Genomic DNA, 26838 nt, shown 5'->3' with positions numbered 1-26838 from the left:
AGGAATCAGAAGTTTAATTGTATGAAATCAATAGTCTGATCTTGTTTCAGTAATGTTGCTTAAATTTTATCCACGTGGTATTTTCGTTATTTATCTATTTTCGGTATTATAAGAAGTTTTTTTTTGTTATGGGTATTTAAATATTTGAAACAACAATTAAAAAGATGTTACATCGTGAACAAAACTTTTTCTCGCCGGATTTTTGTTCCTCAGTAATAGTATTCTTACGAGGCATGCAGATTTCATACCGTGGCTTTATAAGAACAATCAAAAAATTCTTGCATTATCGTTTAAATTCACATTCTAATGATATGTAGCATATTCTATCTTAATGAATAAATCAAAGTCTGCATGGCGACTATGCTGATCGCATATATCCCATTGCACTCAAAAAAAGGGATCCAACCCCCACAGTTAGGTCAGCTTCATATTTGGATTAAGCCAAAAACTGACAACGAACATCAGCGGAACGAACACTATGATCGGAGAACCAAGCTCCAAGAAATGTAATGCGTGTATCTTTAATTTTCCAATAGTTGTTTTTCCTTTGTTAACTTTATTTAACTAGCATCTGTATATGACAGTACACCTCTGAATTATTACAATATACCTAAGAAAATGGTTCTTTACGAAATTTCCTGATATTGGTAATGAAATTTCCGTTGATTTATAATAAAAGGTTCAGATAATATAAAATTATAAATACATCTCTTTGAAATCTACGAATACCACCATGATTTGGTTGACTTGCGGAATTGACATGTGACAGATGACAAAAGATATTTTTTTCATTAGTTGTAGCCACAATCATGTCTCCCTCTCCTTTATGGCATCTTGAAATGTGCCTTTCCACGAGGAACAAGACGGATGCAACATGTGAAGCAGCAACCGCACATGTGTTGAACCTCGTTTCTTTCAGAGGTTGTGAGTAATTCTTTTTAGCTGTCTGTATTCTAATTTGGTTATTATGTTGTGGTTCTAAAATTCATGCTTGTTTGTTGTCCCGTTAATCTCTTCATTTTTTTTTTATTCTAAAAACGTATTAATCCCACAAAATGCTAATATGACGTCAAATGTCAGAAGTCTCGTTAATGCTTGTGATTTAATGGCTTCTGATGAAACTATTTTCAGTGCATATGAGGTAGTTTAAAGCCACATAAAGGTCTTTATCCATGCAATCTAAATGCATGGCTATTTCGGTAAATTAAATTGTTGGGTTGATGTTTTTCTAATGTATTTTTTCTCAAATAAATGCAACAAACGAAAATCTTATGAACTTATACCAAGAGCATTGATCATGACTTAACCACCCACAACTTAAGTTATATTCTACGTTTACTGTTTATATGGTGTTCTTACGTCTGAATTATCCAATATTCTTTAATGTTTGATAAACTCATAAATAATTGAATAAAGATAGTCATTGAGTTTTGATAGATTCCATTTCAATGTGGTAAACTCGATATCATGAAATGGTGAATTACTACAAATCAGTCAATGTCAATTCTGGTGGTATTCAGCCAATGTCAATTCTGGTGGTATTCAGTCAATGTCAATTCTGGTGGTATTCAGTCAATGTCAATTCTGGTGGTATTCAGCCAATATCAATTCTGGTGGTATTCAGTCAATGTCAATTCTGGTGGTATTCAGCCAATGTCAATTCTGGTGGTATTCAGTCAATGTCAATTCTGGTGGTATTCAGTCAATGTCAATTCTGGTGGTATTCAGTCAATGTCAATTCTGGTGGTATTCAGCCAATGTCAATTCTGGTGGTATTCAGTCAATGTCAATTCTGGTGGTATTCAGCCAATGTCAATTCTGGTGGTATTCAGTCAATGTCAATTCTGGTGGTATTCAGTCAATGTCAATTCTGGTGGTATTCAGCCAATGTCAATTCTGGTGGTATTCAGTCAATGTCAATTCTGGTGGTATTCAGCCAATGTCAATTCTGGTGGTATTCAGTCAATGTCAATTCTGGTGGTATTCAGTCAATGTCAATTCTGGTGGTATTCAGCCAATGTCAATTCTGGTGGTATTCAGCCAATGTCAATTCTGGTGGTATTCAGTCAATGTCAATTCTGGTGGTATTCAGTCAATGTCTATTCTGGTGGTATTCAGTCAATGTCAATTCTGGTGGTATTCAGTCAATGTCTATTCTGGTGGTATTCAGTCAATGTCTATTCTGGTGGTATTCAGTCAATGTCAATTCTGGTGGTATTCAGTCAATGTCAATTCTGGTGGTATTCAGTCAATGTCAATTCTGGTGGTATTCAGTCAATGTCTATTCTGGTGGTATTCAGTCAATGTCAATTCTGGTGGTATTCAGTCAATGTCAATTCTGGTGGTATTCAGTCAATGTCAATTCTGGTGGTATTCAGCCAATGTCAATTCTGGTGGTATTCAGCCAATGTCAATTCTGGTGGTATTCAGTGGTATTCAGTCAATGTCAATTCTGGTGGTATTCAGTCAATGTCAATTCTGGTGGTATTCAGCCAATGTCAATTCTGGTGGTATCCAGTCAATGTCTATTCTGGTGGTATTCAGCCAATGTCTATTCTGGTGGTATTCAGTCAATGTCCATTCTGGTGGTATTCAGCCAATGTCGATTCTGGTGGTATTCAGCCAATGTCAATTCTGGTGGTATTCAGCCAATGTCAATTCTGGTGGTATTCAGTCAATGTCTATTCTGGTGGTATTCAGTCAATGTCAATTCTGGTGGTATTCAGTCAATGTCAATTCTGGTGGTATTCAGCCAATGTCGATTCTGGTGGTATTCAGCCAATGTCAATTCTGGTGGTATTCAGTCAATGTCAATTCTGGTGGTATTCAGCCAATGTCATTCAGCCAATGTCAATTCTGGTGGTATTCAGCCAATGTCAATTCTGGTGGTATTCAGCCAATGTCTATTTTGGTGGTATTCAGCCAATATCAATTCTGGTGGTATTCAGCCAATGTCAATTCTGGTGGTATTCAGCCAATGTCAATTCTGGTGGTATTCAGCCAATGTCAATTCTAGTGGTATTCAGTCAATGTCTATTCTGGTGGTATTCAGTCAATGTCAATTCTGGTGGTATTCAGCCAATGTCAATTCTGGTGGTATTCAGCCAATGTCAATTCTGGTGGTATTCAGTCAATGTCAATTCTGGTGGTATTCAGCCAATGTCAATTCTGGTGGTATTCAGTCAATGTCAATTCTGGTGGTATTCAGCCAATGTCAATTCTAGTGGTATTCAGTCAATGTCAATTCTGGTGGTATTCAGCCAATGTCAATTCTGGTGGTATTCAGTCAATGTCAATTCTGGTGGTATTCAGTCAATGTCAATTCTGGTGGTATTCAGTCAATGTCAATTCTGGTGGTATTCAGCCAATGTCAATTTTGGTGGTATTCAGCCAATGAAGACAACATTTGATTTGACCGTAGTTTGGTTACATGAATTTTATCTCAAGCGTCGTATATAGTTTTAGATTTGATTGTGCTCAGGGGAAGTTACTCCAGAAACACGTGTTTGGCGCACCAACATTGGTATTTTACAAGTTCCGTACTGATTTTATTATGATTTGAGTAGTTTATGTCAGATTATGTGCTTACGTGTACCATTAAGTAAATTACAGAATACACCAGCTGACTAATGGATTTCTCTATTGTCTAGACAAGGAAGTAACATATTTGATTTATTAGCTAAATTTAGATTGAGATCAGATTTATCTTCCTTCAAACAATTATATCAAATGTTTTATCTTTTGAAAACGTGTATATGTCTTTATACAGTTCACTTTACATTATAAAACCATAAATTTTATAATCTCTTCAATACAGAAAACTCTTTTTGTTGTCAGTTACAAAATGGAGTGGTGTCCATGCCTCAGGTCCATGCATGTATTGTATGTTTTTATAAACATGCAATAATTATACGTCATATATTTGCCATCTGATATTGGGCACCAGCAACATGAGTTATACAAATATACATCAATATGCATATACATGTAGTTAGTGATTTTAACCCAAAAACCAGGGTTTGACGTATGTTCCATGAACTTCTATCTATTAGTTAGATACAGACTGAATATATATATATAGACGTCAATTTTGCTTTGCGGTATGTAGAAATACGGTCATGTCGATCTGGTTTGAATCAATGGTGGCGTGTAATAGATGGTTATGCATTTAAAAGACTCTCAAAAACTCTTTTTTTATCCGTAAGTAAACTTTTAACTGGGCTTGTAAATCTACCCTTACCAAACATTTCTCTAGTTCTAGTGGCCGTCTAAATTTCCCGCCATTTCTCCTAGTCGACTCGCTTTTAACATAAATAACATAGTTAACTCATTATTAACCTTGTTTTCATCATGAATATGAATGAAATTATAACCATTGAATCTTGAGCAAACAAACGCAACCAATCAATCAATTATGCTTTTATAGAATGGGTGAGTGCAGCGATTCAGTTTTAATTACATTGTACATAGACAGCCATGTCAAAGTTATTTATAATGCAAGTCCGAGCATATTAGACCATAGACGTCACAACGCCGTTATAAGCGCGTGTTCATGAATAGTTGGGCCTAAGAGAAGATAGATAAATAAAAAAAAAAATAAAAAAAAAAAACAGGCGCCTTTAACTTCAAATTTGTGGCTGTACTTAAGTTTGGAGTAATTAACATGATTAATGCAGTAACGTCATGAATAAACAATCCAAGCAGAAATGATAAAGCATAGGAACTATTCGTATCGAAATAAGAAGGTCGTGAAATAGCGTCAGTTAAAGAACAACCCTTTGAATATCTAATACGTGTATGTATGGATCTACAGGTCACTGTACAGCCTTGAGTATATTGTTTCAAACTATAAATAAAGGTACTCGAAATAATTCTATTTAAAATAAAAACCCAGAAGCAATGATAAGAAAATCAATACAATTATAACTGTTTTCAACATCACGTCAAGTTAACCATATCTATTGAGCAATCAGATGATTTCCTCATGTAACATCTTATATTTATTTTCGTCATTGTTTATGGGTTCATATATGGTTAAACAAAAGAAGTTATGCCGAGGTAACTAAAATAGAACATCATTTTATCAATATGATTGACGATTACTCATATATTGAAAGTTCAGAATCCTTTCCCCATAATGTAACCCAGTACGTTTGTTATAATTTCAAAGCACACACCACGTGCTCTATGATAAGTCTTCACTGAGCAGGTCGGAGCGAACAGCACGTACTCTATAATAAGTCTTCACAGAGCAGGTAAAAGCACACAAACCGTACTCTATGATAATTCTTCTCTGAGCAAGTTGGAGCACACAACATGTGCTCTATGATAAGTCTTCACTGAGTAGGTCAGAGCGCACGACACGTGCTCTATGATAAATATTCAGTGATCAGGTCAGAGGAGCGCACAACACGTACTCTATAATAAGTCTTCACCGAGCAAGTCAGAGCGCACAACACGTGCCTTATGGTAAGTCTTCACTGAGCAGGCCAGCGCGCACAGCACGTGCTCTATGATCAGTCTTCAATGAGCAGGTCAGAGCGCACAACACGTGCTCTATGATCATTCTTCACTGAGCAGGTCAGAGCGCACAACACGTGTTCTATAATAAGTCTTCACTGAGCAGTTCAGAAGAGCGCACAACACGTGTGTTCTCTATGATCAGTCTTCACTGAGCAGTTCGGAGCGCACAGCACGTGTTCTGTGACCAGTCTTCACTGAGCAGGTCAGAGCGCACGACACGTGCTCTATGATAAGTTTTCACTGAGACCATTTTATTGCAATCCAAAAATAAACATAAACTTTCAATTTTCGGATGATAGGGAATTAAATCAAGTACTCACGGGGCATAAATATCAAAGGTGTTTTATCACAACAGCTTATAACGTCTATCGTCAACTCTGAACGAGGGAGTTGCATCTTCAGTTTTTAAAAGTGCAATTGCAACGAATCAGTCGTCAGTATGAAGAGAAACATAACACACTCGATATCACAGAGAAGAGGTGTTTTAAATAATAAAAAAAAAGATTGATTATTATTCGATTCAAATATAATTAAATTTTTCAAACAAATAAAAAATTGGAAAAACGTTTTCCTAATTATATTTTAAGCGGTGTCACAACTTTTTATCATTAAAACAACCCGTTACAAGTGTCATGACTAGCACTTTAAACAATTAATCTTTATAAAATTTGGTTCATATGTTTCAGGCAATGTTTATCATTACAGAGTACCCAATTCCATTACCGCTTTTAATGAGGTTCGTGATGCTCAGACTTTGGCTTTTTGTGGAAAGTTTTGTTTGTCGTTTCAATAATGTATTTCAAACCACGGTGTTTCTGTTCATATTGAATTTGATTTTTTATTACCTCTTTGCTGTCCCATTCACTCTCTTTCTTTGAACACATATAGTGCAGTAAAAAAGTGTTTGATATCAAAACAAAATATCAAACAGGTTTGTCTTTAAATTTCGAAAAATTGAAATATTTTGTTATTTCCTTACAAATACGGAATATTGAAAAAATATAAATTTATTTGATGGAATTATTATTGCATATGCTTTAACGGTTAAAAAAACGAATAAACATTTTACTTTTTTCGAATCTTATAATTCAAAGTAATTGTTTCTTTATAGATAGCTCATGCTCGCTTCTGGACTACCTCCTCGAATGTTTACATCAATCAAGCTGTTGAACAGCATTAAAATATTATATTGAATAGAATAATGTGTACAGTATGTTTGGTAAATATATATAATATATAAACCCAAACAAAATATTACGTGTTGGAAATATGTTCTTTTGCATCTTACTTTAATAATTCCACCTAAAACATATTTTTTTGTACAAGTTACACTTTAATTACATTGTTTATATAAACCATGAAATAATTTACAAAGAATAAAAAGCACTTACTATTTGTACTAATTCCTTACAGTGTTTAAGTTTTTATAAAGGGAATTCCCCTCTTGTGATTATCCAATGCATTACATTACAGTACAACTTCCGCGTATATTAAATCGATATCTGTATATGATCTATACATAGAGAAGGCTTTCAGTGTAATACTTAAAATATGATAAATATCCTAAATAACATAGAAAAAGTACAATCAAAAGAATAAATTGAATTGTTTTCTTATACATTTTCTATGATTTACTATGCACAATGCATTTGCCAACCTACAATTCGAGTTCAATTTTTGATTGATATTCGGTTTTTTTTATGTTCAACTTCACCTACAATGATATTAACCCTGTGTCTGTTATTCTTAAATTTATTCTTTCTTTTTACAAAATTCACAAACAAGAGGGAAGCGAATTGCACAGGCCTTGTTATGCGTTTACTTTTCTACATTGGCTAGAGGTATAAGGGGAGGGTTGAGATCTCATAAACATGTTTTACCCCGCCGCATGTTTGGCCTCTGGCCTTTGTTAAATATCAGTCTTGTGTTATCTTAGTTTCTTGTTTACATTTGGAGTTTAGTATGGCGTCTATTTTCACTGAACTAGTATATATATTTGTTTAGGGGCCAGCTGAAGGACGCCACCGGATGCGGGAATTTCTTGCTGCATTGTCTCTTTGACACATTCCCCATTTCCATTTCCATTCTCAATTTTACTCAAATAAACCTGTCAGTGCATACTTTATAGCCAATGTTCATGTAGCCTCAGAGCATGTGGAGGGTCAGTAGCTCAGCTTAGCATAGTGATGTTTTAAATGTCAATGAACGTAATCTGTGTACACTAATTGTGTAACTAGACTTACTACAAAATTAAGTCACTTACTTGTTGATTGCCGTCATATTAACTGATATGTTTACTAAAAACCGATATTGCACTGGTGGTCTAGCCCTCTTTGGAGAAAGGAAATCCTTTTAGGTGCTAGTATAATAAAAAAAAATCCACTTAGTTATCAATGTGTTAAAGAGGTGAAAAAAAGAAACATGATATAGGATGAACAAGAGATTTAGTCAGACATTTCGTTACCACATATTGTATTGCTGTGATGAAGAAACATAAATTTAATTCATTTAGAGGTTCAAAGATTTGGTTCGGACCCTTGTACTTCAACATTATTTAGGATATCACACCCTATTTTTTTTTACCTTGTAGATGTGTGTATTGGACCCTATAAACTTAATTGTGCTTCGAATAAACTCATTCATATAATTTGTCAATTTCTCCTAGTAGTAAAAAACTATGATCATTGAATATTGTCATTGATTTTATTTTAATAGTTTTAATACATAACTAAACGTTTAAAAAATAAGAAAAGGGGGATTTAATTGAAATGAGACAACTATCCACCAATGAGCAAACGATGAAAGAAACTATATGGCACCGTCCAAACCTAAAATGATAATTACTTTCTGATATATTTTATAGATTTTATTTAAAATGATAGAAGGGCTGGATGGCATGGGTTTACCAGAATAAGAGAGTAATGGGTAAATTCTGTAGAAAAATATGCCTAACAAAAAATAAAGATAAAACAAGCCTCTAGACGTAGCGAAAAAGATGAGAATAATGGGTTGATAATCAATAATCAGTTCAGTTGAGGTCTGGAGCTGGCATGTCAGTAATTGCTAGTAGTCCTTTGTTAATTTAAGTATTATTGTCATTTTGTTTAGTTTCTTTTGTTAACTATTCTGACATCGAACTCGGACTTCTCTTAAACTGAGTTTTACTGTGCGTATTGCTGTGTGTTTGATTTTTCTACATTGGCTAGAGGTATAGGGGTCGGTTGAGATCTCAAAAAACATGTTTAACCCCGCCTGTTTTTGCGCCTGTCAAAAGTCAGGAGCACTTGGTCTTTGTTAGTCTTGTATGATTTTTAATTTTAGTTTTTTGTGTATAATTTGAGTTTAGTATGACGTCCATTATCACTGAACTAGTATACATGCATATTTGTTTAGGGAACAGCTGACTCCACCGGTGCGGGAGTTGCATTGAAGACCCACTGGTGGCCTTCGGCTGTTTTCTGCTCTATGGTCGGGTTGTTGTCTCTTTGACACATTTCCCATTTCCATTTTCAATTTAATGATAAAATATAAAGAATAGAAAATAAAAAATAAAAAAGATACAGAATTGAATATAATGGTAAAAAACATAAGGTACAGAGAGAAATGACCAAAAATGCTAAAGAATAGAAAAACGTTGGACCCCACCCAGACCCTCATATAGACAGTAGTTTATAACAAGTAATGATTAACAGGACAGACATATATCATGTATATAGAATGTCTTGGAGTCAAACGTTCGTATGACTGCAACCTTCCTATACCTGAGAAATTCAGTGCAACAGCGCAAAAACCAATAGCAAAAGACTCAAACCACACCCAAACGAATAGCAAAATGACTCAAGTACCGATCAAAAGAGTACTCGAAGCTACTGAAAACTAGTTCGAAACCATTTATAGCTAATAGACGAATCACGTTTCCCACACTAAAATTCATCCTGCTTTCCAGGGATTCACACTTATGGTCAACATTATGTCGATTCTTATTTTGATCATGACATGGCATACTATGCTTTTATCCGACTGCTTATAACGTATTTACTTTTTTTTTATGATTGGTATTTTGTTTGGTAGCTGTTTTATTGATTCGTGTGCTGTTTCAATGACAGAAAGTTGTTATTTTATGCAGGAATTTGAATTCATGTACACGGAGGAGGCAATATTTTTGAAAAGGGAATTGGAATTCATAAATCGATTACAAAAACAAATTGGACGATGTTTTGCTAAAAAAAATATAAATCGTGCAAAAGAATGATATAACTTTTTTGGGCAACCCGCTGGATCTGTCACTATTTGGGCACCCCCTGTGGATCTGTCACTATTTGTGTTTGTTACCAAGCGGCTGATTAGTCAACCCCTGGATCTGTCACTATTTGTGTTTCTTACCAAGCGGCTGATTAGTCAACCCCCTGGATCTGTCACTATTTGTGTTTCTTACCAAGCGGCTGATTAGTCAACCCCTGGATCTGTCACTATTTGTGTTTCTTACCAAGCGGCTGATTAGTCAACCCCCTGGATCTGTCACTATTTGTGTTTGTTACCAAGCGGCTGATTAGTCAACCCATTTTCTGTTGATTTGTATTGTAATTAATTTTTTTTTACTGTTACCCCACTGTATCAGGTTATGAAAGGGGTTGAACACTCTCAAGCATATTTATCAATTCAATTCAGTTTGATTCCAGGCTTTATTTATATCCCCAACATGCACATTTTTTGTGTGCATTCCCCTTTGCTTGTCGTGAGTTAAAAGAAGCGTTATATTTAAATTGTATTTGAGATTACTATAATATGATATTATAGTAATCTAAGATTGTATTCTTTAGATTTGCTGACAGACGCAACACTAATCATTAGAATCTTAAAGACATTGATTACCGACCTAAAGCTTAGACTTTTTGAAATAATCATTGGCGGCTTTCTGGAGATTGACGGATTCTGTTTTTGGATAGCCTATTTAGTGCATTGAAACACTTTGAACTGAAATTGCGTTAATTAGAAAAATATACACTAGTATGAATGAATGAATTTATTTATTTGCAAAAAGCATTTACATGCTATGGCAATCAAAACATATATTACATATATGACACAATAATAAACAGCAGAAAACAACACATCATACATAGTAAGAATTTGACATCTCATTTTCCATGCTGCCTTAATATAATTACATAATGTTATAGTTACAGTTTTATTGACAGCTTTTAACAATTGATCCAGTTTATAAATATTTGGCCAAGAACAAAAGTATTTTGGTAAATAATGTGACCTTACAGGTCTGTATACAGGAGAAACTAAAACAAAATGATATTCGTCTTCAACAACGTTCATATTCACGGTGGGTATGGTTGTCCTGCGAGAGAACGTTCTGTGCTGGTGATTTGGTCCTCTCAGGTGCTGGTGGTCCTGATTCTATGCTGGTGGGTTTGTTTACATTGTATCAGAACGGCAGTAAAACGACTGTTTTGTTGCTTAATTTTTCTCTGATGCGTCACAAGTACCATGCAAAGTATATTACAACAATATTATATTGCAAAAGTCGTGCAATTTCGTTAAACGGAATTGTCCTGACGGTGTGCTGGAAAAACGGTCCTGGTTCTGTGCTCCTATGTCCTGGTTCTGTGCCTTTATATTTTAGTTAAAAGTGGCATATATTCAAGATCATTGATGCTGTACTGTTATTGACTAATTAACTGCTGTCTGCTTTCTTGAAATTGACATTGTTGTGAATCTGTTTACTGTTATTATGAGAGAAAAAATACCCCTATTTTTTTTTTAAAATTAACTGTAATCTTATTTATTGGCCTGTTAATGGAACCCTTCTTGTCCCTTTTTAAGATAAGAAAATACGTATACGTTGTAATTTATACAATACTAATATAAAGTAGATGATGTTGTATGTTTGTTGTCAATGGACAAATTTCCATAAGAAACCAAAGGAAGAATGTGTTAACAAGCATACGTCATCGTACGACCTTCAACAATAACCCATAAAATAAAAATGTAAAAGATTTTGCATAAAAATGGAGAGCAAAAATATAGAACAAAGGACTTTCTGAGCGATTGAATCATATGTCTTTAGCAGCTTAAAACACATTTGTTTGTGAACAATTTAGTGCTGACTATAAGAATGACAATAGTATTGCGGGTTTGTTTGTTTGGGGTTGGGTTTTTTTTTTTGGGGGGGGGGGATAAGTTAGAGCGAGGTTACAGTGAAAGTTTTAAGCTTGGAATAGTTTCCCGTAAGATTTAAAAGTGTATTTTAAAAGAAAAATGTATCTTATAGCTATTAAGGATCACTTGCTGTATCTGTAAAAAAAATTTAACATAATTTTTTTGTCTGAACGGTTATCAGGTATTTTTTTCGAAAGTTCGATAGAACACTAAAAAAAATCACTATTTTATGAAAGGGCAGACTAGAATATGTCAATTTCAATAATTAAAATATCTCGTAGCTTCATACTACCAATTGAGTATAAAACAAGTATATAAGTTTAAAAAAGAAATTCTTAGATTAAACACCTACATTTAACTTTAAAAGGTCATAACAGTTTAAAACAATACAAATCTACACACACAAAAAACTGGCTTAATTTCAACTGGTGATCAACCCGAATCGCTATAAGATCATATATAAGCTCACCTGTGTCGAGGGGTCGTGTGAGGTTCATGTATTGTCTTGGCATCCGCAATTACAAAAAGATCTTTTCTGAAATTACTTGACCAAATGTTACCAAATAAGTTTTCAAGAGTGAATCTAGGAAAAACAATATTCATCAACAAACATGACCACTGTCTGTTAAAATGTATTCGAGTTTTTAGTTACAGCCGATTCCATTGAGTATGTAGGCAAAGGTAATATCTTTGGTTAGCTTGCTTGTTAGCTAAACCGTGAAGTCATTGTTAGGTAAGGTATACATACTACCCTCATTTCGAAGTAGCCTGGTCCTACAGACAGAAAGATGTGTCATTTGTCGGACTAGTCTACTCCTAAAGTAGGGTAGTTTACATAACCTAACAATGACTTTTCTGTTCAGCAAGCAAGATAACCAAAGATATTTCCTTTGTCTACACACTCATTGAAATCGGTTTTAATATTGCAAAAGTTCAAGCAATTAGGGCAAAACTTACCGAGTAAAAAAAATCAAAAGTCCAATGTCTATCTACCTTGCACATTTCAGAAAATTCAGATCAGATAACGAAACTGGGTCCAGCAACATTTATAAGCAATTTAAAGATTTTGACCCTCACAGTTTCCATTCACCACAAATATTCTCGTTACAACGAATCATTTTAAATACAAAAATACCAGTTGCAGCCTTTTGTTTATCTATTAATATATGTATACGGATAAAGTTATGAAAGGCAGCAGGGTCACCAGGGTGAGGAGTACATGTCATCTGAAATAAATGCTAAGCATAGATCTAGAAAGCGACAGATAATCATGACATTAAAAAAACTCTCTTCTTTTCGACTTTTTTCGAACAAATTGACACATAAAATGAATTATATTATAGTATTGTGGAATTTTTAACTTGTGGTCAATTCATTGGTTAAACCTTTTACTAGGATGACAATCCTGTCAAGTATGAGCTGGGTAAAATATTTCAGAAAAGAAGATGGAAATGTGAAAGTTTCCGTGCGTCAGGTGCAACAGCATACGAACAGCTAACATGTCTCGTCAGGGTGGAAGCTAAAAAGTCCACGAAAATTTGATTTAAAACCTTTATTCGTTCCAACAAAGTTATTGAGATCTTGTTGAGGATTTTACCATCTACGACAACAAGATTTTTTTTTTTTAGAATTTACAGCTCTTCTATAAATATATGCAAAGCAAACCATTAATCAAATTGCTTGCTATGGTTGTTTGGATGTTTGTAAGCGACAGGTAAGTAGTCTGTTTACTATATACTAGAATTTGTTTGGACAATAAACATTAACTTCAATTCCTGTTAGTTTGTATTTGTCCAATCAAATCCCAGTATGTATTGAAACTCCGCCTACCTATTGTTTGGAAACATTCAAGCAAACATAGCAAGCAAGTCAATCAAAGTTTTTTTTGCATGCTTTTATAGAAGAGCTCTACTATATAATGCAAAGAAGCGTGCAAGTCTTTCGCCAAAAAATACTATCAATTTCTTTTTGTCCTATGTAAACTTCCGTACCATTTCCTTCCATTCATGATGATTAAATTGAACTGTAAAATATTTCTTGGTACCTTCTTAATTACTTTATAAGTCTTATTTATGCGTTTACTTTTCTACATTGGTTAGAGGTATAGGGGGAGGGTTGAGATCTCACAAACATGTTTAACCCCGCCGCATTTTTGCGCCTGTCCCAAGTCAGGAGCCTCTAGCCTTTGTTAGTCTTGTATTATTTTTATTTTAGTTTCTTGTGTACAATTTGGAAATTAGTATGGCATTCATTATCACTGGACTAGTATATATTTGTTTAGGGGCCAGCTGAGGGACGCCCCCGGGTGCGGGAGTTTCTCGCTACATTGAAGACCTGTTGGTGACCCTCTGCTGTTGTTTTTTATTTGGTCGGGTTGTTGTCTCTTTGACACATTCCCCATTTCCATTCTCAATTTTATTATGTAAACTTAATTATGACAATAACTGTTGTAAGCACAAGATTCACTGCACACTTTTAAAGTTCTGCTTCATCAAACATTAAAATGTGAACTTAAGTTTTGAGACTTTTGTAATCGACACGATTGGGATTTTTGTATATGAGAACATGGTTTATCTATTAGTTGAAAATGCGGCTTTGAACTAGCTTTCAGTACCTGCGAGCATTCGTTGTTCAATAATGTGTGTCTTTGTGTTATTATTTTATGTGATAAATTGTTGTGTTGGTACACCACTGTAACAATGAAGGAGGAAATGAGGAGGGTTGGTTGGGTGGAAGTGGGGAGGGGTATGCGGAGCGCTAACAAACATGTCTATGCGGCATGGGCTTTGATCATGGTTGAAGCATCAATGTAAGGGGCATTTTATATCTTAATAAAACTATTCTTATTTTAGATACTATATATCTCAACTTGTACGATTCGCTCGTGTATGTAACAATGTATTAGATTTTAACGAGAGAAATTTATGTATTACTGAAAAATTATTACACCAGGGTTTTCGATATCACAAACTGGTCAAAACATTTACTAAATTTTATCACCGGTATAAGGAAATAATTCGTAAATATAACTCAACATGCAGACATCTTATACGTTCAGGTATTTCACATCCAAAATTTTATGGAAATATTCTTTATAAAGCACAAAAATGTCAGTATTCTCCTCAGAAACTAACAAAACCTTTAAATAGACTTATTAAAAGGGGATATAGTTACGATACTGTTGTCAGGTCATTAAAGATTGCATATTTTGGCTTTAACATTGATTCACTGATAGGGTCTTTGCATCGGAACTAAACACATTTATTTCTAAAAAAAACAGTTGTTGGCATGACACGGGTTATGTTCTTCTCATATATTTTATGATAGTATGATACTAAACCCCTAACGGGAGGGATTGTACCTGATATTCATATGATGAAGACATAATCTTTCAATCAGTTTAATTGAGGTCTGGAGCTGGCATGTCAGTTAACTGCTAGTAGTCTGTTGTTATTTATGTATTATTGTCATTTTATTTATTTTCTTTTGTTACATCTTTTGACATCGGACTCGGACTTCTCTTAAACTGAATTTTAATGTGCGTATTGTTATTCTTTTACTTTTCTACATTGGCTAGAGGTATAGGGGGAGGGTTGAGATCTCATAAACATGTTTAACCCCGCCGCAATTTTGCGCCTGTCCCAAGTCAGGAGCCTCTGGCCTTTGTTAGTCTTGTATGATTTTAAATTTTAGTTTCTTGTGTATAATTCGGAGTTTAGTATGACGTCCATTATCACTGTACTATTATGCATATTTTAGGGGCCAGCTGAAGGACACCTACGGGTGCGGGAATTCTCGCTACATTGAAGACCCATTGGTTGCCTTCGGCTGTTGTTTGCTCTATGGTCGGATGGTTGTCGCTTTGACATATTCACCATTTCCTTTCTCAATTTTATATATATTGTTATCTGATATTGGACGAAAGATGTTGCCCTTTTATGTAATTATGTAATACAAGTTACGATCATTTGAAAACACATATTAAACAGCCAAATGGATGCACAAGAGCTATAATAGGAGTCATAGATCCTATTGACAACAATTATCTGCCCAATTTTATTGATTTTTTAACATTTGTTTCAAATGTGACCAACTTCTTATCCAAAATCACCAGCACCGTATCAGGACCCACCAGCACAATGACAGGACGCACCAGCACAGTATCAGGACATGAATAAATTGAGAAAATGCTAAATTTTAATAAATTGCAATGTTTTTTCACAAAATAGTTTTGTCGTGTGGATTGTGGTATAGAAAGCGGACTCTATGAGCATTTTTGTTTTATTTTTTCAGTTCTAGATTTTCTGAAAATGAGCATTTTTGTGTTACGCTTACTGAAACAGTTTAGAGGGTCAACTTGTTAATGGTTTACATATGAACCCATAAGAAACAAAATTGAAAAATCTCAACTGTTTTCTTCCATTTTTTATGAGTGAAAACGTCAAAAATCATCATTTTCGTCTTTGTTTACATTTTTTCATTGATCACCAGCACCCGTCAGGACCGAATCACCAGCACAGAACATTCTCTCGCAGGACAACCATACCCACCGTGATATTACAACACAGACACAATCGTAATTCTCTTGGCGTATTGGTATATCTACCAACTTCGATTTATAATTGAAGTGTCCCACTACGTATACATTTAACAACATGTATTAGATACATAGTGCATGTCAGTTCATAATGCTGTTGTGTTTGCTTTGCTGTTTTTTTAATGGGGGGGGGGGGATACCCGAAATAAGTAACCGGAATACATTGATGCACATTTCTTTAACACAGTTGGAAAAATACATTATTTGTAAGTTTCATCAAGGGGTTGTATATATATGTTCCGGACCATATGAGTATTTGGACCATACGCGTATGGTCATGACCATATGCGTATACTCATATGGTCCGACCATACGCGTATGGTCCGACCGTACGCGTATGGTCGGACCATATGAGTATAATACTCGTTTGGTTATTAACGGGCCGGACCATATGAGTATTTGGACCATATAGGTATATTTTTTTTCCAAATTACATTATAAACGTTTCAATAATACAAGAACTTTATCTAAAAAAACAGTGATGGTTTAAAACATGAATTTTTTTTAATTTTATAATCCAAAAACTACGTAGTTTTCATCGCTAGTTACATTCGTGCATGTAGGCTTGGATGACATTCACTTCCACACGGTATCATAGCTTTTTTGCATTTGCAAGTTTTGTGCACGATCTTTTTCAATTACACATTTTGTTTGCGAGTGAAAAAACAAGCCTTTTTTGCAGCTGCGTACAGTGATACCGAGGTCTTTGGCAATTCTGATGTCTACAGTGTTTTTAAGAAGCTCTAGATCTCAAATATCGTAAAATGGTTGACTGCAATACACCATCTTCACAACACAACTTAAATAAACTAATAGTATGCTACTTTCCAGTGACTTCTTATGTAAGAGAATAGGGACGAAAGATACCAAAGGGACAGTCAAACTCGTAAATCTTAAATAAACTGACAACGCCATGGCTAAAAATGAAAAAAGACAAACAGAAAAACATTTGTACACATGACACAACATAGAAAACTAAAGAATAAACAACACGAACCCCAATATTTTTACAACACTGTCCAATTGAAAAAAAAATTGACGATTATACGAAATTTACACGAAAAAAATGATAAATTCGAGTACAGAAGACTAAGTTTATGATGTTTGTATGCGTTGGTTCAAGAATTGGAAGAACATTATTTTTCACCGGTCACTCGTTTCTTATGAATTTAAGTAAAATTAACAATGTGAAACTTCTTATTTTTATTTAGCTTATCTTTTAATTATAATATAACGATAAAATTACCTGTATGATAGCGTCTTTTGAATGAACGGTCATACCATATGAAGAGTTTAGAAGTATCAAAAGTAAACTGTAACAGAGTGTTAATTACCCCGACCATACCGACCATACGCGTATGGTCGGACCATATGAGTATATACCCATATGGTCATGACCATACGCGTATGGTCCAAATACTCATATGGTCCGGAACATATATATATTACTATAAAACACCTCGGTTTAATAAGGGACAGTATAAATATATACTTAGACTAGCCTTTAGTATAGACTGTCCCTGGTCAGTTTCATCAGAGATAATAAAAAAAAACAAACAACAAAAACCAAAAAAAAAACCCGTAATTTAATAAACAACAAAAAAAAAAAAAACAAAAAAAACAACGTAATTTTTTACTGCCTGAGTGGTCTTTTATTTTTTGTAACTGAAACATGATAAATTTATAAAATTAAAGAACAGAGAATAAAGGTAAAAATAAGAAAAGAAAATAATGGATATCTAAGATGTAATGAAAAGAGAATAATGAGCGATGAAAAAATACTTGAAAAATTCATGATAAAAATAAACACCTGGTCAAGGATTTGTATAGTTAGATCTATAAACGATACAACTTGAATCCTTAGCCTGGTCATTCAACTCGAATAATTAAAAAAAAATAAAACTGAGAACGTTAAAAAAAATAGAGACAAGTTGTCTCAGGAATGAAAATGAAAAACCCACATCCAGACCCTCGTGATTGCCATGATTGGTTGTTGCTTGCTTGTTTAACGTCCCGGCGGTGGCAAATAGTTCATTCATCATGCAGTGTTCACCCGGACGAAGTGGCGGATCCAAGGGGGGATCCGGGGGTTGAAACCCCCTTTTTTTGACATATAGTTGGACCCCCCCTCCAAACCCACTTTGTCCTGAGCTGGGACCCCCCTTTTTAAAATGGCTGGATCCGCCCCTGGGACCGTAAAGGCCCTTATGGAAATGTCCATAGCTTCATGAACACAGCAATCAAAGTTATAATAATTCCCTTAATTTAACGTGATTTAAACAAATTATTTGACATAGTATTTTTATGAAATTGAGAACCCAGTTCTAAAGTTGAAATATTTTAATTGGTGCGTTGTTCTGCTTTGTCTATTTTTGGTTATTGCCTACTACGTTTGATAGGATAAAATCCAAGGCGTCCCGAAACTACACAAAATGGAAGCGGGAAAACATATGATATTTCACGTAGAAATAGAAATATTGAGGTCATTAGTTGAAGAGTTCGCATCACTAAATATGTAAGAATGCTGATCCTAAAGAGGTTTCAGTTACAACTTTCAATCTATTACAGTAAATAATAATTTATAGTCAAACACTGCCAAAAGATGATATACATCTGTGTTTTTAGCCCTGAGCCTGAGGTGGGAGATTATGGGGCGAGTGTCGTTATATCAACAATGAGCAAAGCCAATACTACTAAAATAATCTGAAATGACAAATGACAAACAATAAAAATGAGAAAACTAAAAGACTAATTTATGCTCAATAAATTATTATTCAGTACACATCCAACATTCGATGGATTTATTGTAAAGACATCATAAACATTCAGAGAAAAGTATGATCTTGTGCACTGACATAGGTGGGGCCTGCCCCCCCCCCCCCCCCCTTTTGTAGGAAATTTTTGGTCCATTATCTAGGGAATCACTGAAGCATAACTGGAGCCAGATATGAACATGAACAAACACAAGCATACATGTAGCAAACCAGTTGTAATATACAAACACCATTTATAACAGTCAGAGCTCTGACATAAACAAGTCAGAATAAAATGACTTCTTCAAGTCAGAAAATGTTTTGAAATTCTGACCTGTACGGGTCAATTTTTGTTTTGCGTAGTTTTCCATCGAGTCCGTCAAATCAGAAGTATTTTGAATTTGCCGCCGATCTAAGACACATACGATCACGTGGTTTTTTGCGACAGATCACGTGTTTGAGAGTTGTTGTTTTTGGAGTTTCTGGAACGAGAAGTTATTGAAAATATAGTGATTATTTACGTTTTTTAGCTCACCTGGCCTAAAAGGCCATGTGAGCTTTTCTCATCACTTGGCGTCCGTCGTCGTCGTCGTCGTCGACGTCGTCGTCGTCGACGTCGTCGTCGTCGTTAACAATTTTTCAAACATCTTCTCCTCTGAAACTACTGAATGGATTTGAATGAAACTTAACATGATTGTTCCTTAGTATATCCTGCACAAAATGTGCGCTTCGATTTTTGATCCGTCAAAAAACATGGCCGCCGTTACTTAAAATAGAACATAGGGGTCAAATGCAGTTTTTGGCTTATATCTCAAAAACGAAAGCATTTAGAGCAAATCTGACATGGGGTAAAAATGTTCATTAGGTCAAGATCTATCAGCCCTGAAATTTTCAGATGAATCAAACAAACCATTGTTGGGTTGCTGCCACTTAATTGGTAATTTTAAGGAAATTTTGCAGTTTTTGGTCATTATCTTGAATATTATTATAGATAAAGATAAACTGTAAACGGCAAAAAAGATCAGCAAAGTAAGATCTACAAATAAGTTAATATGACCAAAATTGTCAATTGACCCCTTAAGGGGTTATTGTCCTTTAATGACAATTTTTCACAATTTGTTCATCATATTTGCTAACTTTAAAAAATCTTCTCCTCTGAAACTACTGAATGGATTTGGTTAAAACTTAGCATGGTTGTTCCTTAGATTATCCTGCACAAAGTGTGTGCTTTGATTTTTGATCCGTCAAAAAACATGGCCGCCGTTACTTAAAATAGAACATAGGGGTCAAATGCAGTTTTTGGCTTATATCTCAAAAACAAAAGCATTAAGAGCAATTCTGACATGGAGTAAAAATGTTCATTAGGTCAATATCTATCAGCCCTGAAATTTTCAGATGAATCAAACATCCAATTGTTGGGTTGCTGCCACTTAATTGGTAATTTTAAGGAAATTTTGCAGTTTTTGGTCATTATCTTGAATATTATTATAGATAAAGATAAACTGTAAACAGCAAATATGATCAGCAAAGTAAGATCTACAAATAAGTCGATTTGACCAAAATTGTCAATTGACCTCTTTAGGAGTTATTGCCCTTTAAAGACTTTTTTCACAATTTGTTCTTCATGTTGACTTACTTTAAAAAATCTTCTCTTATGAAACTGCTGTATCAATTTCAGCCAAACTTAGGCTAAATGAGTTTCAGAGTATCTAGTATAAATTTTATATTTCATTTCCTTGTATGTCAAGAAACATAGCTCCTATGGCTAAAATAGAACATAGGAGAAAATGATTTTTTTTTGCTTTTGAAGAAAATAGGACGATTCAAAGAACATTTAAATAAATTGAAAAGCCAAAATAATCATTGATGAGAGATTAAACCAATAAAATTCAGGTGAGCGATTCAGGCTCTTGAGAGCCTCTTGTTTAGTGAAAATCTAGGTCAATGTGGTCATTTTCAGAAGGTAATACATATTACCTCCGTATTTTCATGGCCATTTTAATATTTTTTGCGTGTAAAGAAGGTCTTTGCAAGTGATTTTGTTGCTGTTTCATGAAGGCGCGTGACCTGTAAATACAGACGCGTGGCCTTTGAGATGACCTGGTGTCTGACAATTCTGACTTGTTCAGGTCAGAAAATGTTGTTATGATAATGAACTGTTATTTTCGGGAGACAACTCGTGTTGTCTTAAACAGCAGTAACATTATTACCAGTCTGTGCAATTTTAAAAGTAAAAGCTTCGAACTGAACATCATCACGTGATTTTTCTATTTTTATACTTAATCATGAATTGACCTTTCCGAGTTTGCGGCTTATAAATATATTTGTTTTTTCTTTTCTCCCAATGAGAAAAACGATCTTTTGAATATTGATATTAATAAAAATGAAATGAAAATAGGAATAATTTTAATAAAGAAAAAAGGAAGGTAGGGTTTAACTAAAATCCAAATTTTTTTTTTCATTTTTGTTTTAAAAAGGATTTTAACTTGAGAACAGTAAGAGATTCACAAAACGGGTTTTCAGTTATGAACATGGAATATGATATTAAAAACAAATAAAATGTAGGGATCACCCTACCCCTGTCATTTGACAATGTTCTTATAACTTGTGAACAGTGGAGATCCCTGCCCCTAAACTCGAATTTGTTCTCTCTGTAAAGTACATGTATTATGAAATATACCAGGCTAGTCTCTTTGGGTCGCCCCACCCCTTGTCATTTGAGAATGATCTTATATTTTGAAAATGGTCGAGATCCCAACCTGTAAACCATATATATATTCCTTTTTATAATATCAAATTGATTTGAATGAAATATACCGGGCTAGTCTCTGGGTTTACCCCCTCCCCTGCCATTTGCGAATGTTCTTATATTTTGTAAACGGTCGAGATCCCCATCCCTAAACCATATATATTCTTGTATGGGAAAATAAAACAAACCCAATGAAATATAGGGGAAGTTCCTTGGGGTGTTTTGGGGGGGGGGGGGATGTTTGGGGGCGGGGGCTCACACCACCTCTCCTGTGTGAAAACATGTAAATTGTCAAGATCCCCACCCCTGAACCATATTTATTAGTGTAAGGGACAACAAGACAAATCAAATGAAATAAAAATATAAAGTCACTTGGGGTCACCCCACCCCCTCATGTTTGAAAACTTGTAAACGGTTGAGAAACCCACCCCTTAACCCTATATATTATTGTATGGGACATTAAAACGAATCAAATAAAATAAAGGAGAAGTCCTTTTGGGTCACCCCACCCCCTTATGTTTGTAAATTTGTAAGCGGCCCTTAAGTCTATATATTATTATATGGGACAATACAACGAATCAAATGAAATGAGGGAAATTTCCATGGGGGTCATCCCCATCCCCCTTTTTGAAATGGTCTGGATCACCACCCCTAAACCATATAATAGTCCTGTTCGTCATTTCAAGAAGATTTGAATGACATACAGGGTCAATCCCTAGGCGTCACTTATGCATATCACTTTACTAGACCAAACCAATTTGTACTGGAACTTGCCCAATGTCAGGCGACCATTGGAATGACAAATTATTGGAGCTTTGTTTGAGAGACGTTGTAACAGCATCCTGGATGCTGTTACAATTATTTTTATCTGCTGAGAGACCACCTTTACATATTATATTTATCAGTGTTTCAGCAAACAGAGTTGTCTATTCAGTATTATTTTCCTCTCACATGAATCACTTCTTATTAATTACATGGCATATATGTTTTCCTATGAAGTTACACATCTAAGAAGAACATTGGAAGTCAGTATGTTCTGACTTATAAAAGTCTGAATGTTCTGACTTATAAAAATCTGAATGTTCTGACTTTAATTTAATAAGGCTAGAAGGACTCAGAATGATCTGAAGATACAGACTTGCTTTTAATGTTTAGAGTATTTTAGAATATGAATGCTCTTGTCATGCTATATAGTACCATAAGAAACCCTGACAAGATATGGTTCCAAAAAATATATATATTAAGATTAACAAGTGTACAATTGAACATAAATTACAAAGTTATAAATGTTGCTAAAAAACCTATTTAGAAAACATCCAATAGATAGTTATCTTTCAACTTTTACATGTATTTAAAAAAACAGTGAAAATATTATGTATTATATGTACCGCTTCTTGAAGGACAACAAAGTCACCAAACTTAGTCTGATTTTCTAAGTATTTTCTCAACATTTTTTTAACAGAACATGATTTGACCTGTTTAAGTCAGTTAACAGAAGAAAAAAAAATCAGATAAAACTAGGCTTTTTCATCTTAGCACCCCCCCCTTTTTTTTCTCCTTATCTGATCTGCTACTGTTGAGTTAATTAATTGATAAGTTTTTTTGAGAAACAATTCAGTCAAATGGTTTTTAGAATAATGTTTTTTACAACCAAAAGTTCTATATGTTAACTTAACAGAAAAAAAGTCATGAAAATACAGAAATAAAATAAATTTTTAAGATATAAATTTGATGAAATTTGTTAACAAAATACATTTGAATATAAAATATACCAAATACATTTTTAGCTCACCTGGCCTAAAAGGCCATGTGAGCTTTTCTCATCACTTGGCGTCCGTCGTCGTCGACGACGTCGTCGTCGTTAACAATTTTTCAAACATCTTCTCCTCTGAAACTACTGAATGGATTTGAATGAAACTTAGCATGATTGTTCCTTAGAGTATCCTGCACAAAGTGTGTGCTTCGATTTTTGATCCGTCAAAAAACATGGCCGCTGTTACTTAAAATAGAACATAGGGGTCAAATGCAGTTTTTGGCTTATATCTCAAAAACGAAAGCATTTAGAGCAAATCTGACATGGGGTAAAAATGTTCATTAGGTCAAGATCTATCAGCCCTGAAATTTTCAGATGAATCAAACAAACCATTGTTGGGTTGCTGCCACTTAATTGGTAATTTTAAGGAAATTTTGCAGTTTTTGGTCATTATCTTGAATATTATTATAGATACAGATAAACTGTTAATAGCAAAAATGTTAAGCAAAGTAAGATCTACAAATAAGTCAATTTGACCAAAATTGTCAATTGACCTCTTAAGGAGTTATTGCCCTTTAAAGACTTTTTTCACAATTTGTTCATCATGTTGACTTACTTTAAAAAATCTTCTCCTTTGAAACTGCTGTATCAATTTCAGCCAAACTTAGGCTAAATTAGTTTTAGAGTTTCAGAGTATCTAGTATAAATTTTATATTTCATTTCCTTGTATGTCAAGAAACATAGCTCCTATGGCTAAAATAGAACATAGGAGAAAATGATTTTTTTTTTGCTTTTGAAGAAAATAGGACGATTCAAAGAACATTTAAATAAATTGAAAAGCCAAAATAATCATTGATATGAGATTAAACCAAAAAAATTCAGGTGAGCGATTCAGGCTCTTGAGAGCCTCTTGTTTTTATAGTCCTAGTTATTGTGACTTAAGGGGACTTTATTTCATCAGTCTTTTATCTGGTTTCCCCATACATTTTAAAATCAATATGAAAATCCTAGACTTTGGACTGACTCTTTGAAGTTAGAACATGATTTGACCTGTTAAAGTCAGTTCACAGAGAAAATTAAATCTAATCAAAACTAGGTCTTTTTCTTCTAAGCCTTTTATCTGATTTTCCCATACATTTTTAAATGCATATAATTTTATGACAATGCCAGACTTAAAAGTTGTAATAATTAGCTGAAGTGAAGTTTTTGACTGACTCTTTGAAGTCAGAACATAATTTGACCAGTTTGAAACAAAATCCATTTTAATATTGAATATGCAAAATAAACTTTTTTATAGTCTTCATTATTGCGCCGTATGAGGACCTTATTTCCTCTGTCTTTTATCTGGCTTTTTCGTACATTTTTAAATCAATCTGTAAATACTAGACTTAAAAGTTGAAATAAGTTAAGTTCGGACTGACTCTTTGAAGTCAGAACACGATTTGACCTGTTAAAGTCAGTTGACAGAAAAGAAATGTCCAATCCAAACTAGGTCTTCTTCCTTTAAGCCCCTTCCATATCTGAATCTGCTACTGTTGAGTTAATTCATTCATTATTTTTTTTAAGAAACAATTCAGTCAAATGGTTTTTAAAATAATGTTTTTTAAAACTGAAAGTTCCAAAATAAAAAAAGGCATGAAAATACAGAAATATAATATAATTTGAAGATAATTTGAAGAAATTTGTTAACAAAATACATTTGAATATTTCAAAATACTAGTATACCAAATACACTTTTTTATAGTCCACATTTTTGTGACTTTATTATTGGGTGTCTTTTATCTGAGTTTCTTATACATTCTTAAATGCATATGACAATCCCACACTTAAAGTTGCAATACTTGATTAAAGTATGGTATTTTACTGACTCCTTGAAGTCAGAACATAATGTGACTTGTTCAAGTCAGTTTGAACAACAGGATTTACCTCAATGAAATATTAAGATATCAAAAATATACCAAATTATCTTTTATATAACTCTTATAATTGTGACTTAATTTTTGTGATTTTTTTTTTCCTACTTGTATCCGTACATTCTAACAATCACATCACAATCATGATAATGCCCAACTTTTACAGAACTTTGCAAGCCAGTTTTTGACGGACTCTTTTAAGTCAGAACATGATTTGAGCTGTTCAATTCATTTGCAGAACAAATTTTCCAATCAAAGCTTAGTGTTCTTCCTCTTAGTCTTAGCCCCTTTCTGAATCTGCCACTGTTGAGTTTATATATTAATAAGTTTTTTAAGAAACAATTTAATCAAATGATCATTTATTTTAGAGGATCTTGCATGTATTTTCTGTGTCTTTTATCTGACTTTTCCATACATAAAATTAATATCATACATGTATGACAATGCCTGACTTAAAGATTTCCATAAATTTAGTTTTTGACTGATTTTTTAAAGTCAGAACATGATTTGACCTGTTTAAGTCAATTTGTCCGAACATACCCATTTGACCTGTTTAAGTCAATTTGTCTGAACATGCATTGACCTGTTCAATTCAGATTGCAGAACAAATTTTCCAATCAAAGCTAGGTGTACTTCCTTTAAGCCCTGCTTCTGAATCTGCCATTTGTGAATTTATTATTTGATAATGTTTAGAAACAATTAAGTCAATTGGTTATTTATTTAAGGGGATCTTACATATATTTCCTATGTTCTGACGTTCCCATACTTTCATTTAATATCACATGGCAGTGCCCCACTCTAAAAATTTCAATAAATTTAGTTTTGGACTGACTGTTTTAAGTCAAAACATGATTTGACCTGTTTAAAAAAAAATGCATTTAAATATTGAATATACCAAATAACTTTTTTTATAGTCCTCATTGTGACTTTAGGGGACCTTATTTCCTCTGTCCTATATCTGGCTTTCCCATACATTTTTAAATCAATATGACAGTACTAGACTTAAAGGTTGAACTAAGTTTAGTTTTGACTGACTCTTAAAAGTCAGAACATAGTGTGACTTGTTTGAGTCAGTTTGCACAACAGTATTTACCCCAATGAAATATTTAAATAATAAATGTTTTGCTCTTGATAAATTTAGCTAAAAGTAGATGAGAATAGATCCTTTATTTTTTCCTTGGAAGATTTGAAGTATTAATATTGTCATGGTACTAGTAAATGTATCCAATATTATATTTGGTAAATCTTTTTATATTGACAGAAAATTGTATGATCCATTTTTTCTCCTCTGGTTTTTGTTTGTAATTTGAAATGATTGAATTTGATGAGATAAATATATTATGTTAAGATTCTGGAAAGAAGAAGGTATGATGAGCCCC

The 26838-nt window shown here is 33.9% G+C and overlaps 2 protein-coding genes across 4 annotated transcripts in view; one reads left to right on the top strand and one right to left on the bottom strand.

Annotated features, from left to right (window-relative positions):
- LOC139513559 (uncharacterized) overlaps window positions 1-7059 on the bottom strand; it is a 53432-nt gene extending 46373 nt beyond the window's left edge. Inside the window, exon 1 of one of the 3 annotated variants that reach the window (XM_071302183.1) lies at window positions 6915-7059. The gene's annotated coding sequence lies outside the window, so the exon portion shown is untranslated. The remainder of the gene's footprint in view (window positions 1-6914) is intronic. The other 2 variants (XM_071302184.1, XM_071302185.1) reach the window with 2 other exon arrangements.
- Window positions 7060-18692: 11633 nt separating this feature from the next.
- Window positions 18693-26838, top strand: part of LOC139513556 (bifunctional 3'-5' exonuclease/ATP-dependent helicase WRN-like) — a 65136-nt gene continuing 56990 nt past the window's right edge. The window contains exon 1 of the mRNA XM_071302180.1: window positions 18693-18806. The gene's annotated coding sequence lies outside the window, so the exon portion shown is untranslated. The remainder of the gene's footprint in view (window positions 18807-26838) is intronic.

Source organism: Mytilus edulis, chromosome 2 (genome assembly GCF_963676685.1).
Source record: "Mytilus edulis chromosome 2, xbMytEdul2.2, whole genome shotgun sequence".
Lineage (NCBI taxonomy): Eukaryota > Metazoa > Mollusca > Bivalvia > Mytilida > Mytilidae > Mytilus > Mytilus edulis.
Note: the sequence above shows the minus strand (reverse complement) of the source record. Positions and strands in the feature narration are given on the sequence as shown.